Genomic DNA, 16617 nt, shown 5'->3' with positions numbered 1-16617 from the left:
TCTTCCCTCTTCTTACTCCCCCCTCCCCTCTTACTCCCCCCTCCCCTCTTACTCCCCCCTCCCCTCTTCTTACTTTCCCCCGCTCCCCTCTTCTTACTCTCCCCCCCTCCCCTCTTACTCTTCCCCCTTCCTCTCTTCTTACTCTCCCCCCTCCCCTCTTCTTACTCTCCCCCTCCCCTCTTCTTACTCTCCCCCCTCCCCTCTTCTTACTCTCCCCCCTCCCCTCTTCTTACTCTCCCCCCCTCTTTTTACTCTTCCCCCCCTCTTTTTACTCTCCCCCCTCCCCTCTTTTTACTCTCCCCCCTCCCCTCTTTTTACTCTCTCCCTCCCCTCTTTTTACTCTCCCCCTCCCCTCTTTTTACTCTCCCCCCTCCCTTCTTTTTACTCTCCCCCCTCCCCTCTTTTTACTCTCTCCCCCTCCCCTCTTTTTACTCTCCCCCCTCCCCTCTTTTTACTCTCTCCAATCCCCCCCCCCTTCTTCTTACCCCCTCCCCTGTAGGTGGCCGAGCTGCACTCCGGTCCGCGGTCCCGGCCGGAGTGATAGGAAGGTGCTCAGTGTGCACCTTCCTGTCAGTCCGGCCGGGTACAGGAAACAGAAACTCCTGTTCCGCGCGGAACAGGAGTTTCTGTTTCCTGTACCCGGCCGGACTGACAGGAAGGTGCACACTCAGTGTTCACCTTCCCATCACTCCGGCCGGGACCGCGGACCGGAGTGCAGCTCGGCCACCTACAGGGGAGGGGAGGGATGGAAAAGCAGCTGCAGCCGTCTGAGCGCTCTTTACAGAGCGCTCGGCGGCTGCAGCATTTAAAGGGCCGGCCCGCCGCGGCCGGTCCTAAAATAATTTCGGGCGGCCTGGGGGGCAATTGCCTCCCTGCCCCCCGGCCCAGCCCGCCCCTGAGTGCAGCCCTCTTGGTTTCTTTTATTTATATAAAACAACAAATATTATTTACCAATTAGTATTGTAACATACACATATAACAGAATAAATTTCATATAATATATAAGTTGACCACATTACCTATCTTATTAATCTAATTAAGATTTACCTATTTTAAGCCTCTTATTAATCATTCGGTCCAAAAAATCCATAATAACCGACGCACTTTAAAAAACAAACAAACAAACAAAAAAAAAGCAAAAAAAAAATTTTCACCCATGGAGGGCAGATTGAGCTCTGCAGGGCGGGGGATGGCTTATAAAGCCTTGCCCCACCCTGTAATTAGGCTCAGAGCACTCTGATTGGTGGGTTTAAGCCATCCAATCAGAGTGTTTTGACAGGTAAATGAAGAGACTGACAGGTAAGTTGGCTTGAAATCCACCAATCAGAGTGTTATGAGTCAAATTACACAGCGTGGGAAAATTCCCAAAAAAATTCCCACGCTGTGTAAAATGACACAGAGCACTCTGATTGGTGGATTTCAAGCCAACTTACCTGTCAGTCTCTTCATTTATCTGTGGATTTCAAGCGAGTAGGGGCATAATTTAATAATACTAAGTAACCAGCTTATATAGAGGCTGGGTCACATGCTGCACTGGCCAATCACAGCCATGCCATTAGTAGGCATGGTTGTGATGGCTTCTAAGGGCACACGAGTCAAAAGCTTGTTGATTGGCTGCCCTGTAGCCTTTTAAAACGCGCCATTAAATCGGCGAACACCAAACTCCAACCCGAACATACACTAATATGTCCGTGTTCGGGTCCTGGGTCCAAAAAACTTAATGTTCGGTACGAACCTGAACTTTACAGTCCGAGTTCGCTCAACTCTATTCACAAGTTCACAATTGTTCTATACAAGGCAACTATAGCAGAGGAATATTGACAGTTCACAGACCTATTACTTGGCATACATTTGTGATTATGGGTCTCGACCTGTGTTAGGTGACCTTGGCTTGAGTTGATTTTATGCCTCAACCTGTATGGTATTGTCCCCTCACGTCTTAGTCATTACCAGTAAATACTCTAGTAAAAATTTGGTGTCAGGTACAGTGACAGAAATGTGAAGTGTTAGGAATGTAAATGTTAGATATTGGCCCCCATATGACCCTCAGCACGCATGTCATTTGGGCATTTGTAGTCCCTTATGTCAGCTCCCCAAGGCCCCTCAATAATGCAACTTAAAAAACTCAATTTTACTCTAAGTGTAGATGACTGTCATTCTTAATAAAGGAAGAGCGGGGAGTTTTATGTGCCTAGGTGGTCTGGATCCCAGAGTGTGGTTTAGTACATATAGTACCTCTCATGGCCATTGGAGGTAACTAAAAGACCTCCATTTGTTTTAAAAATACATAGGGATAAAGGATAGAGCGCAAGTAACATGTTTTTCTTTGGTTTTTACTATGTATTGGGGCTGATGTGTACTGTAGTCATTGCAGCCGCCCAGTAGTGATGGGAGTTGAGCGCAGGACTTTTCTTTCTGCATTTGTATCCAATTTTTTTATTACTCAGCCTTGTTACAATGCAGCCGCCCATCCCATGTGTTCCCTATTAAGGGTTAATAATGTATATGGGGTGTATATGTATATACAAAATACCCCTTTCTGTCTCATTAGAGATTTTTGCCAGAGGCTCAAGGAAGCAAGGTGAATGGTTAGAGTTAGGACCCACCTAGGGGGGTCTGCCTTGATGTGGCAGGTGGGCTCAATCCTCTCATGGCCATTGGAGGTAACTAAAAGACCTCCATTTGTTTTAAAAATACATAGGGATAAAGGAGAGAGCGCAAGTAACATGTTTTTCTTTGGTTTTTACTATGTATTGGGGCTGATGTGTACTGTAGTCATTGCAGCCGCCCAGTAGTAATGGGAGTTGAGCGCAGGACTTTTCTTTCTGCATTTGTATCCAATTTTTGTATTACTCAGCCGTGTTACAATGCAGCTGCCCATCCCATGTGTTCCCTATTAAGGGTTGATAATGTATATGGGGTGTATATGTATATAAAAAATACCCCTTTCTGTCTCATTAGAGATTTTTGCCAGAGGCTCAAGGAAGCAAGGTGAATGGTTAGAGTTAGGACCCACCTAGGGGGGTCTGCCTTGATGTGGCAGGTGGGCTCAATCCTCTCATGGCCATTGGAGGTAACTAAAAGACCTCCATTTGTTTTAAAAATACATAGGGATAAAGGAGAGAGCGCAAGTAACATGTTTTTCTTTGGTTTTTACTATGTATTGGGGCTGATGTGTACTGTAGTCATTGCAGCCACCCAGTAGTGATGGGAGTTGAGCGCAGGACTTTTCTTTCTGCATTTGTATCCAATTTTTGTATTACTCAGCCGTGTTACAATGCAGCTGCCCATCCCATGTGTTCCCTATTAAGGGTTGATAATGTATATTGGGTGTATATGTATATAAAAAATACCCCTTTCTGTCTCATTAGAGATTTTTGCCAGAGGCTCAAGGAAGCAAGGTGAATGGTTAGAGTTAGGACCCACCTAGGGGGGGTCTGCCTTGATGTGGCAGGTGGGCTCAATCCTCTCATGGCCATTGGAGGTAACTAAAAGACCTCCATTTGTTTTAAAAATACATAGGGATAAAGGATAGAGCGCAAGTAACATGTTTTTCTTTGGTTTTTACTATGTATTGGGGCTGATGTGTACTGTAGTCATTGCAGCCGCCCAGTAGTGATGGGAGTTGAGCGCAGGACTTTTCTTTCTGCATTTGTATCCAATTTTTGTATTACTCAGCCGTGTTACAATGCAGCTGCCCATCCCATGTGTTCCCTATTAAGGGTTAATAATGTATATGGGGTGTATATGTATATAAAAAATACCCCTTTCTGTCTCATTAGAGATTTTTGCCAGAGGCTCAAGGAAGCAAGGTGAATGGTTAGAGTTAGGACCCACCTAGGGGGGTCTGCCTTGATGTGGCAGGTGGGCTCAATCCTCTCATGGCCATTGGAGGTAACTAAAAGACCTCCATTTGTTTTAAAAAATACATAGGGATAAAGGAGAGAGCGCAAGTAACATGTTTTTCTTTGGTTTTTACTATGTATTGGGGCTGATGTTTACTGTAGTCATTGCAGCCGCCCAGTAGTGATGGGAGTTGAGCGCAGGACTTTTCTTTCTGCATTTGTATCCAATTTTTTTATTACTCAGCCTTGTTACAATGCAGCCGCCCATCCCATGTGTTCCCTATTAAGGGTTAATAATGTATATGGGGTGTATATGTATATAAAAAATACCCCTTTCTGTCTCATTAGAGATTTTTGCCAGAGGCTCAAGGAAGCAAGGTGAATGGTTAGAGTTAGGACCCACCTAGGGGGGTCTGCCTTGATGTGGCAGGTGGGCTCAATCCTCTCATGGCCATTGGAGGTAACTAAAAGACCTCCATTTGTTTTAAAAATACATAGGGATAAAGGAGAGAGCGCAAGTAACATGTTTTTCTTTGGTTTTTACTATGTATTGGGGCTGATGTGTACTGTAGTCATTGCAGCCGCCCAGTAGTAATGGGAGTTGAGCGCAGGACTTTTCTTTCTGCATTTGTATCCAATTTTTGTATTACTCAGCCGTGTTACAATGCAGCTGCCTATCCCATGTGTTCCCTATTAAGGGTTGATAATAATACCGGAGAACTGACGGAAGCCAAGCACAGAGAGATGGACACAGGTTTCTTCAGGAAGGAAGAGATTCTTTATTGGATCACCGATCGGGACTCAGAGGGACTAGCGTCACCAAAATACAGCAAATTCTGAGCCCCGGACAATAGTGCAGGCTCCTTATATAGGCATATAACTCCTCCCATATTAAGCTCCACCCGCACATTCTCTTAACCAATCAACACAAATAAGAATTAACTTCCTGTTTGACCGCATGGCTTGTCCAGCACAATGGAGGAGGGGAATACTATATCCTGTATTCTTGCACATGCTCCGTACACTACTGATCGTATCTTGCCTCGTGCAACCAACTGATCGATACGTCAGCATATGCACGTACACATGCCACGTGGTAATCTCGGCCTACTAAATTTATTTTTACCGAGATTCCACCACATTCCCCCCTTTGATGCCTCTTGATATTTTACAATTACTTGAGGCATCACATAACCTTAGTTTTGCTTACACCGCAAGTTACCTTGAACCAGACCAGACTTATCTTATGATGTGAATCTTTTAACACTCATCTTCCTGCATTGGTTCTCCTTGATCTAGAGCCTTATACTTATATATCGCCATTATCTGTGCAGCAGCCTTCCTCTCTGCTATACTTCCTATCAGGCTTTGCACAGACCTAACTACTAAGGGTATAAGACACGGTAGGAGTAGACACAACAGTAAAATCAGTAGGACTCCACCTACCACTGCCTTAAGCCCTCCAAACCACTCATACCAGCTACCAAACCAACTACTTGGATTGTACCCTTTCCATACCTGAGTAGGCACATGCGCTAGTTTAACCATATGGCTAGTAAGCTCAGCTATTGCTTGCCCTTCGTCATCTATTTGAAGACAGCAATTGCTTAGGTTAAACTTCCCACATACACCTCCCTCTACTGCCAAAAGGTAATCCAAGGCTAATCTATTTTGGTAGACTGCCGTCCTCATCCTGGTGTTATGCTTCGCTAGAAGATTGAGCGCTTGTGACGTCTCGTTGGTGATAATCTCAACCACCGCCTGTAATCTTATAATGCGGTTGAGCATATAAATAGGGGTTCTATAACCAAAGGTACCATCTTCTGCCCACGTGGCTGGCCCATAATAATCTATTATACGCTGGGGAGGCCATTCATTATCTTCCCAGGTGCCTATCTCTAAGGGCCCCCTTTTCTTCCTATGATTCACATCATACACTTTAACACCTAAAGTCTCACCTGTTTCAATCGGTAACAAGAAGAAGGATGGTTTGAGCATACCCAACACACATGCCCCTTCCCAGTCCTGTGGCAACTCCGAATAGGCTTTCTTACCACAGATCCAGTACAAATTTGCTGGGGCTCTCCAGGTAGATGTGATGGATAAATCAAACCACACATCCTTTAAACTGGCATATCTAGCAAACGGGTTAGATGGTTCTGAGACATTTGAAGCCGACCACCAAGTTGTATTTTTAGTATCATCATCATAAGCTTTTTGCCCTAGACAAGTTAATTCTCCTACAGAAGTATTATACATTATTCCTTTCCTTGCTATGCAAACATAACCTATGATGGAGGTCTTTAATCTCCACTCAGATTTACCTCTAACACTCAAATGATAATCGGCTTGTGTAGATATTAGTTGGTCAACTGCCTCAGAACCGGACATTACCTCCTTTGCTTCCCAAGGCCATTGGTCTCCCATGTTAGTACCTCCACACACATAGCAGTTGGTAACATTAAGACTACCGGCAATACTTTCAGCTAGGTCAATGAACAGGTTCTTAGCGTTATGGGGGATCTTATTATCTATACTCATCTCTTCATAAAAGGAATGGTATACTTGATGAGTCTGGGAGGATACCGTATCAGTCTCTATTCCTATAAACAATAATGTCCCAGGATCTAAACCCGTCCCGTATATCTGAAACCCAAATAAATTTCCATACTTATCTAGGAACTTGTCGGGGTTATTAATAAGTATATGGACTGGGTTGCATTCCATAGACTTACAATAAGGGCTAGTCGGCAACTTAGTCACTATCATGTCTTTATCTACTGTCTGTCCCCAAGTCGCCCACCCCACACAAGACCAATATGGGCAAAAGTTATAGTCTTTATTTGGGCATCTAGGACTTACATATTTATTTTTACTACTGGGACAAATATATTTATCATTAGACCCATACGTCCTCTCCCATCTAAGATCCCCACATACATTCCACGGTTTTCTACCACTTGATATCGCCTTACATGCATCAAATAGCAGAACACCCGAAGAATATACGGATTCTAACACCGTCTTATTAATTAGGGTCCCCTGAGGATCTCCATTCCTGAGAGTCAACCAAATTGTACGAGGTTGATACTCTGGACTGAAGCACTTAGGTTCTCCTACTCCTAAATGGCACACACTATATTCTATATTTAGGTATCTACATCTCGATACCTCTCCTTTACATTCGTATTGTGAATGCCAAATTAGGGTTTGGGAAATATGGTTACCTGTTCTCGTAGTCTTAATGCATACCTCACAGCTAGGAGTGTCGGTACCTCTACCTTCCTGAATATAAAAACACATATAAATAAACACAATCAAAAGCACATCTTTCGCCGTCATCCTCAGTCTTCGTCCGTGCGATGGAACCTCAGCTTCCAGGATGTGAGGGCTGCAGGGAATGGAGTTCTGCTCGTCTTCACAGGTGTCCCTTCGAGACTTTCCTGGCTTATACACTATGTGATGGTAAGCGGACAGGCTTTATTATGGCCTTCTCACTCACACCTGTAACAATAAAATTTGTAATCCACAATAATTCCTCGTTACTCCGACTGAGTAGTGCGTTTCAACCGGATCTTGCAGGGATTCTCTGGATCTGCTGTAACTTGCCAAGAATCGACTGCTGCTGGCTTAACCCTGGAGTGATGTATCCACGGAGTCACTTCTGCTACTTTTATCGCTGTAGGGGTAGACAAAAGAACAACATAAGGACCTCTCCACTTGGGCCCTAACGGTACATTATTCCACTCTTTAATCCACACTTGGTCTCCTGGATGATAACTATGAACAGGGGGATAAATATTCACAGGTAATCTATCTTGTACCCATTTCTGTACCTCCTCCATAGTTTTACCCAACTCTACAACCTGCTGCCGGGTAATTCCTTCTCCCAACTGACTCAAATCCCCCCTTAAGTTACCAAGTACGGGAGGTGGTCGCCCATACATGATTTCAAAAGGAGAGAGGCCCATCCTTCTGGTAGGGGTACTGCGGATTCGCAATAGAGCTATAGGTAAGAGAACGTTCCACTTAAGTTGGGTTTCCTGACACATTTTAGCCAACTGGTTCTTAATAGTTCTATTCATTCTCTCTACCTTACCAGAACTCTGGGGTCTATATGCAGTATGAAGCCTCCACTTTATACCAAGCATATGAGTCAGTTGTTGTAGGCACTGGTGAACAAAAGCTGGACCATTGTCCGATCCTATAGAACAGGGTAGTCCATATCGGGGTATTATTTCTCGTAGCAGGAATCTTACAACTTCTCCTGCTTTCTCTGTACGAGTAGGACATGCTTCTACCCAGCCTGAATAGGTGCACACAATTACCAGCAGGTAACGATGTCCACCCGATTTAGGCATCACTGTAAAGTCTATTTGTAAATCGGACATGGGGAGTCCCCCCATAAACTGGACTCCTGGTGGCTTTACTGGTCCTTGTCTTGCATTACTCTTAGCACACGTTACACATCTGCGTACAATGGCCTGAGTCAAGTTGGACAATCTTGGTATGTAGAAATGTTTCCTGAGAGATTCTTCTGTACTGTCTCTCCCAGAATGTGTCCCGTTATGATAATTTTGGACAATTTCTACTGCTAGTGATGCTGGTATGACTATTCTTCCATCTTCTAGCTGATACCACTTGTTCTCCAAATACTTTCCCGGTTCAGTCTTTAACCACTCCTCTTCTTGAGTTGTATAAACTGGAGTCCATTGAGACAGTGGGGTTGGTATTAGAGCAGCTATATGCCCCACATACTCCTGTCTTCCTGATTCAGCAGCACGCTTAGCTGCACTATCTGCCATCCGATTTCCCTTGGTTACATCACCATCTCCTCTCAGATGCGCTCGACAATGTATAATACCGACTTCTTTCGGCTCCCACACTGCTTCCAATAGTTGTAGGATTTCAGCTGCGTACTTGATTTCTTTGCCTTCTGAATTCAGTAGTCCTCTTTCTTTATACAAAGCTCCGTGGGCATGAGTGGTTAAAAACGCATACTTAGAGTCCGTATAGATATTTACTCTTAAACCTTCAGCCAATTGTAACGCTCGTGTTAGTGCTATCAATTCTGCCTTTTGTGCTGATGTTCCTTTCGCCAGTGGCCGAGCTTCTATCACCTTGTCTATTGTTGTTACTGCATATCCTGCATAGCGGATCCCTTCTTTCACATAACTACTGCCGTCGGTATAATATTGAACATCGGGGTTCTGGATGGGAAAATCACGAAGATCTGGTCTACTTGAGAATACTTCATCCATTACTTCCAAACAATCATGTTGACTTTCAGTAGGTTGTGGCAAAAGGGTAGCTGGATTTAAGGTGTTTACAGTCTCTAAATGCACTCTTGGGTTTTCACACAACATTGCTTGATACTTGGTCATACGGCTGTTACTAAACCAATGATTTCCTTTGTAATCCAACAACGTCTGTACTGCATGTGGGACTCGTACATAAAGTTCTTGACCCAGAGTGAGTTTATCGGCTTCAGCTACTAGCAGGGCGGCTGCAGCTACGGCTCTTAGACAAGGTGGAAGTCCGCTGGCCACTGCATCCAAAGTAAGTAGCCCCGCCCGGAATTAAAGCAAGCAGGTTATATGGATTGGGTACAAACCGCATCATTGACTGCTCTCAAGTCCTGCACAGGTCGATACTCATCTGTACCGGGCTTTTGAACAGGCAGCAATGGGGTGTTCCAGGGGGAAGTACAGAATTTTAGGATACCATACCGTATGAACTTATCCAGATAGGATTGGATGTTCTTCTTAGCCTTCTGTGGGATGTGGTATTGTCTTAGGCTCACTGGATAAACCCCAAGTTTCAGTTCAATTTTTATAGGTGGAATATTGCGGGCCAGTCCTGGTGGGTTGTTCTCTGCCCAAACTCCTGGTATGTTAAACAATGTCTCATCACTCCTAGGGTTTTGGCTAGTCAACACTGTATAAAGTCGCCACTCTTCTTCCTTTGGTACGGATAAAGTCATAATACCTGAAGGTCCATTAAACTTTAAGGATGTTGTTCCATTTGGTAGGAACGTAATCTGCGCTTGTAATTTTGATAGCATATCACGTCCCAGCAATTGGACTGGACATTCAGGCATATAAAGGAATTGGTGTTTTACTACGTGGCCTCCCAATGTACAGAGTCGACTTTTAAGAACCGGTTTTTCAGCACTTCTTCCAGTTGCTCCTATCACAGTAATAGTCCTTCCAGATGGAGGAGCAACTAGATTAGTCACCACTGAATGTTCAGCACCAGTGTCGATCATGAACGCACTCCTTTTTCCCCCTATTGATACATCGACCATAGGCTCCGCTCGACCAAGGGGGATGGAGCCCGGTCGGTATCAATAGTCCTCCATGACCGTGTCAGCCAATCCTATAAAGTCCCTACCTTCTCTATCGCGGGACCTTTGCGCTGCTGGAATATACCTGTCTTCCCTAACACTTCCTCTGTTTCCATTACTCCCTCTATAACCATTACTCCCTCCGGGGCCTCCTCTACCTCTCGCTCTGCCTCTAAAGTTTCCGTAGCCTGCCCTGGGTTGGTCTCTCTCGTACTGCTCTCTTTGCGGACATTCGTTCCTCCAATGCCCTTCTTCCTTGCAATACGCGCATTGATCCCTACTCAAAGGCTCCCTATTCCATCTACTATCGCCTCTATCCGGGCCCCGTTTATCTACGCCTGCGATCGCTACCGCTAGCATATCAGCCTTTTTACGCATCTTGCGCTCTTCCTCTTTCTTACTTTCTGTATCCCTGTTCATATAGACCTTATTTGCTACCTCCATTAGTTGGGTGATGGACATACCTGCAAACCCTTCTAACTTTTGTAGCTTGCGCTTAATATCTCCGTATGCTTGGCTGACAAAGGCGGAGTTAACCATTCGGGAATTGTCTGCGTCTTCCGGATTAAAGGGGGTATACAAGCGGTATGCCTCCAATAATCGGTCATAAAAGACACTGGGCGCTTCATCGCTTTTCTGGATCACCTCAACTGTCTTCGACATGTTAATGGCTTTCTTTCCTCCTGCTTTCATGCCAGCAATTATAGCGTCTCTATAGGCTCTGAGTTGAACCATATCAGCACCATTTACGTTCCAATCGGGATCAGTGTTGGGATAATGTGTTGCGGCCCATGCTGCTGGATTAGCTTGGTTCAAAGCACGGGCTCTATCCTCTAGTGCTTTTATGGCTGCTTGATTTATTCTTGTCCTTTCCTCATTGTTAAATAAAGTCATTAGTAACTGCTGGCAATCAGCCCATGTCGGATTATGCGTCTGTACTATTGAGGTGAACAGATCAGTCATAGCTTGTGGTTTCTCAGTATACGAGGAATTATGGGTCTTCCAGTTTAAAAGATCGGTTGTGGTAAATGGGACATATACGAAGACTGGGTCAGCGTGTGCCATTTGACCTGCGGCATCGATATAAGCTGACCCAGGATTTAGGCGAAGAGGCATCTGATAGTGCTTTAATTGTTGGGCACCAGTCAACTGTCGGGTTTGGATGGGGCTACGTAGAGGGGCGTCAGTCATGGGTTCCGGTCGGGGAGAGATAGGGTATGGGGATGTGGGAGGTTGGTTTTGGGAAAAGGTTGTAAATAAAACACTTCGAGCCGAGCTAGATGAAGCTTGACCGGAAGTCTGAAGTGGCGCCAAATCAGGATATTCGTTTCTAATGGGGGTGGGTTCTGGTTCCGGAAGGGGAGATTTAGTACGAGGGGGGGTGGATCCTGTACTGGAGGAGGAAGCGGAAGTGGATGGGGGTAATGAGGGGAGGGCTGCAGGACTTCCTGCGTTTGCGTCACTTCCTCTTAACGGAAAGTAAGGGGGCGGCAAAGGGATCTCGGACTCAGGGGGCGTGTCCAAAATGGGCCTAACACCAGTCCTAGTGGACGAACAAGTCCTAGCTACCATGAGGCGACACTGCTCCTCGTGGCATGTCTGGAGCCATTTTGGCGAGTCATTTACGGCCTGTCTCCAACAGTCAATATAAGGAAACTGGCCGTAAAGTTCAGGCCTACCTGATACAGCCACGTGTAAGCGCTGTACCAGAGTTAGATCCAAACTGCCACGTGGCGGCCATGCCGCAACCAAAGTAGGCCACTCCCTAGTGCACAAAGTAACTAAACGCACAGGAGACATCTTAACCCCAAAATCACAAGTTTTGAATCCCTTTTTAAAATTCTTCACCATACAACCTAAGGGATCTGGAATCGTTGACTGCGACGCACCCATACTTAACAATGGAACGTCGTCGACAACGAATACTATACACGCGTACTATTCAACAGTCACACCCGTTTCCTCTGGCAACAGCACCACGTGGTACGGTTACCAAGTGAAACGTACACAATAACACAATAAACACTCAGGGAATTCCCATACACACACAGCTGTTACACCAGTCACTATATAATCAATATTATGCCCTTTGGCGTAACTATACAGTCACCCACGCTATAATTCTCTATATACGAATTACCTGTCTATAACACACCCCAGTAACATCGTCTTTTACAAATAGCGGTTACAGTACGGTTAGCATAGGTCAAAGCACAAGTTAAGGTCACAATACAATTATTAGTGGTTATGGTGTTAAACATGCATTAGACGACAATGATTAGTACTTATATACAATGTCAGTAAATATACAGGGTTATGGTACCGTGCACTATAATACAGCAACACACTATTAACACTCTCGCTAGACGGCTGAGCTCGCGCTATCTAACAAGATATACACTTTACTAAAACAATCGTTAACACATTTACAATTCCCAACTAAACTATTGGCCAGTACATTGAATGGACTACCTAAAACTATATACACCCGTTTTGGTTAGCCACACTGCCCAATCACCACATATATAGCGAGCTAGAGAACCGAATTTACACAGGCGCCTCTTAGTCGCACTATCAAAAGTCTAGTGGGTTCCAAATTTACACGCCTTCCCACTTAGCCCAGATAGGATGAGAACTAGCGAACCGAATTTACACAGGCGCCGCTTAGTCTCCCGGTCCCTCCGACCTAGCGAACGTAATATACACACTAGAACGCTAGTCTAGACAAGACACCGGTGTCCGGCTAGGGCTATTTACACCAGGACCCCGCCTGACTAACCAAATCAAACGGTCTGACTAAAGAGCGTTCGATCGAGCGGTGCGCCTTCGCTCCTTCCCTCCGACAGAGGGGGCAGATACACAGATTCAAAACCCCTTTGGGCCTACCGCACAATCGGTATACCCCTAGTGGGTCCTGCCGTCTAAAACAGCAGTTGTCTTACCTCCTCGTTCCTGAACCTGAGTTCACACTCATCGACGGGGACACCCCAGCACTTCTCACGTAGAGGCCGATGATCTCCTGGACAACGGCCCAGTGGCGCCGAGACGAAGGGAGGTCCACGCAGAAGTTCAGGGGTGCAGCCGTAGAGAACGTGGGCAAAGATAGACCGTCTCACGCCTCTGCCTCTCAGCTACCGTTGAACGATGAGTTTCCCGGCCAATGCACCAAATGATACCGGAGAAACTGACGGAAGCCAAGCACAGAGAGATGGACACAGGTTTCTTCAGGAAGGAAGAGATTCTTTATTGGATCACCGATCGGGACTCAGAGGGACTAGCGTCACCAAAATACAGCAAATTCTGAGCCCCGGACAATAGTGCAGGCTCCTTATATAGGCATATAACTCCTCCCATATTAAGCTCCACCCGCACATTCTCTTAACCAATCAACACAAATAAGAATTAACTTCCTGTTTGACCGCATGGCTTGTCCAGCACAATGGAGGAGGGGAATACTATATCCTGTATTCTTGCACATGCTCCGTACACTACTGATCGTATCTTGCCTCGTGCAACCAACTGATCGATACGTCAGCATATGCACGTACACATGCCACGTGGTAATCTCGGCCTACTAAATTTATTTTTACCGAGATTCCACCACAATAATGTATATGGGGTGTATATGTATATAAAAAATACCCCTTTCTGTCTCATTAGAGATTTTTGCCAGAGGCTCAAGGAAGCAAGGTGAATGGTTAGAGTTAGGACCCACCTAGGGGGGTCTGCCTTGATGTGGCAGGTGGGCTCAATCCTCTCATGGCCATTGGAGGTAACTAAAAGACCTCCATTTGTTTTAAAAATACATAGGGATAAAGGATAGAGCGCAAGTAACATGTTTTTCTTTGGTTTTTACTATGTATTGGGGCTGATGTGTACTGTAGTCATTGCAGCCGCCCAGTAGTGATGGGAGTTGAGCGCAGGACTTTTCTTTCTGCATTTGTATCCAATTTTTGTATTACTCAGCCTTGTTACAATGCAGCCGCCCATCCCATGTGTTCCCTATTAAGGTTTAATAATGTATAGGGGTGTATATAAAAAATACCCCTTTCTGTCTCATTAGAGATTTTTGCCAGAGGCTCAAGGAAGCAAGGTGAATGGTTAGAGTTAGGACCCACCTAGGGGGGTCTGCCTTGATGTGGCAGGTGGGCTCAATCCTCTCATGGCCATTGGAGGTAACTAAAAGACCTCCATTTGTTTTAAAAATACATAGGGATAAAGGAGAGAGCGCAAGTAACATGTTTTTCTTTGGTTTTTACTATGTATTGGGGCTGATGTGTACTGTAGTCATTGCAGCCGCCCAGTAGTGATGGGAGTTGAGCGCAGGACTTTTCTTTCTGCATTTGTATCCAATTTTTGTATTACTCAGCCGTGTTACAATGCAGCTGCCCATCCCATGTGTTCCCTATTAAGGGTTGATAATGTATATGGGGTGTATATGTATATAAAAAATACCCCTTTCTGTCTCATTAGAGATTTTTGCCAGAGGCTCAAGGAAGCAAGGTGAATGGTTAGAGTTAGGACCCACCTAGGGGGGTCTGCCTTGATGTGGCAGGTGGGCTCAATCCTCTCATGGCCATTGGAGGTAACTAAAAGACCTCCATTTGTTTTAAAAATACATAGGGATAAAGGAGAGAGCGCAAGTAACATGTTTTTCTTTGGTTTTTACTATGTATTGGGGCTGATGTGTACTGTAGTCATTGCAGCCGCCCAGTAGTAATGGGAGTTGAGCGCAGGACTTTTCTTTCTGCATTTGTATCCAATTTTTTTATTACTCAGCCTTGTTACAATGCAGCCGCCCATCCCATGTGTTCCCTATTAAGGGTTAATAATGTATAGGGGTGTATATAAAAAATACCCCTTTCTGTCTCATTAGAGATTTTTGCCAGAGGCTCAAGGAAGCAAGGTGAATGGTTAGAGTTAGGACCCACCTAGGGGGGTCTGCCTTGATGTGGCAGGTGGGCTCAATCCTCTCATGGCCATTGGAGGTAACTAAAAGACCTCCATTTGTTTTAAAAAATACATAGGGATAAAGGATAGAGCGCAAGTAACATGTTTTTCTTTGGTTTTTACTATGTATTGGGGCTGATGTGTACTGTAGTCATTGCAGCCGCCCAGTAGTGATGGGAGTTGAGCGCAGGACTTTTCTTTCTGCATTTGTATCCAATTTTTGTATTACTCAGCCTTGTTACAATGCAGTCGCCCATCCCATGTGTTCCCTATTAAGGTTTAATAATGTATAGGGGTGTATATAAAAAATACCCCTTTCTGTCTCATTAGAGATTTTTGCCAGAGGCTCAAGGAAGCAAGGTGAATGGTTAGAGTTAGGACCCACCTAGGGGGGTCTGCCTTGATGTGGCAGGTGGGCTCAATCCTCTCATGGCCATTGGAGGTAACTAAAAGACCTCCATTTGTTTTAAAAATACATAGGGATAAAGGAGAGAGCGCAAGTAACATGTTTTTCTTTGGTTTTTACTATGTATTGGGGCTGATGTGTACTGTAGTCATTGCAGCCGCCCAGTAGTGATGGGAGTTGAGCGCAGGACTTTTCTTTCTGCATTTGTATCCAATTTTTGTATTACTCAGCCGTGTTACAATGCAGCTGCCCATCCCATGTGTTCCCTATTAAGGGTTAATAATGTATATGGGGTGTATATGTATATAAAAAATACCCCTTTCTGTCTCATTAGAGATTTTTGCCAGAGGCTCAAGGAAGCAAGGTGAATGGTTAGAGTTAGGACCCACCTAGGGGGGTCTGCCTTGATGTGGCAGGTGGGCTCAATCCTCTCATGGCCATTGGAGGTAACTAAAAGACCTCCATTTGTTTTAAAAATACATAGGGATAAAGGAGAGAGCGCAAGTAACATGTTTTTCTTTGGTTTTTACTATGTATTGGGGCTGATGTGTACTGTAGTCATTGCAGCCGCCCAGTAGTGATGGGAGTTGAGCGCAGGACTTTTCTTTCTGCATTTGTATCCAATTTTTGTATTACTCAGCCGTGTTACAATGCAGCTGCCCATCCCATGTGTTCCCTATTAAGGGTTAATAATGTATATGGGGTGTATATGTATATAAAAAATACCCCTTTCTGTCTCATTAGAGATTTTTGCCAGAGGCTCAAGGAAGCAAGGTGAATGGTTAGAGTTAGGACCCACCTAGGGGGGGTCTGCCTTGATGTGGCAGGTGGGCTCAATCCTCTCATGGCCATTGGAGGTAACTAAAAGACCTCCATTTGTTTTAAAAATACATAGGGATAAAGGAGAGAGCGCAAGTAACATGTTTTTCTTTGGTTTTTACTATGTATTGGGGCTGATGTGTACTGTAGTCATTGCAGCCGCCCAGTAGTGATGGGAGTTGAGCGCAGGACTTTTCTTTCTGCATTTGTATCCAATTTTTGTATTACTCAGCCGTGTTACAATGCAGCTG

This window comes from Pelobates fuscus, chromosome 3, assembly GCF_036172605.1.
Source record: "Pelobates fuscus isolate aPelFus1 chromosome 3, aPelFus1.pri, whole genome shotgun sequence".
In the NCBI taxonomy this organism is placed as follows: Eukaryota; Metazoa; Chordata; class Amphibia; order Anura; family Pelobatidae; genus Pelobates; species Pelobates fuscus.
The sequence above is the reverse complement of the archived record's forward strand: the minus strand, read 5'-3'. Positions refer to the sequence as shown.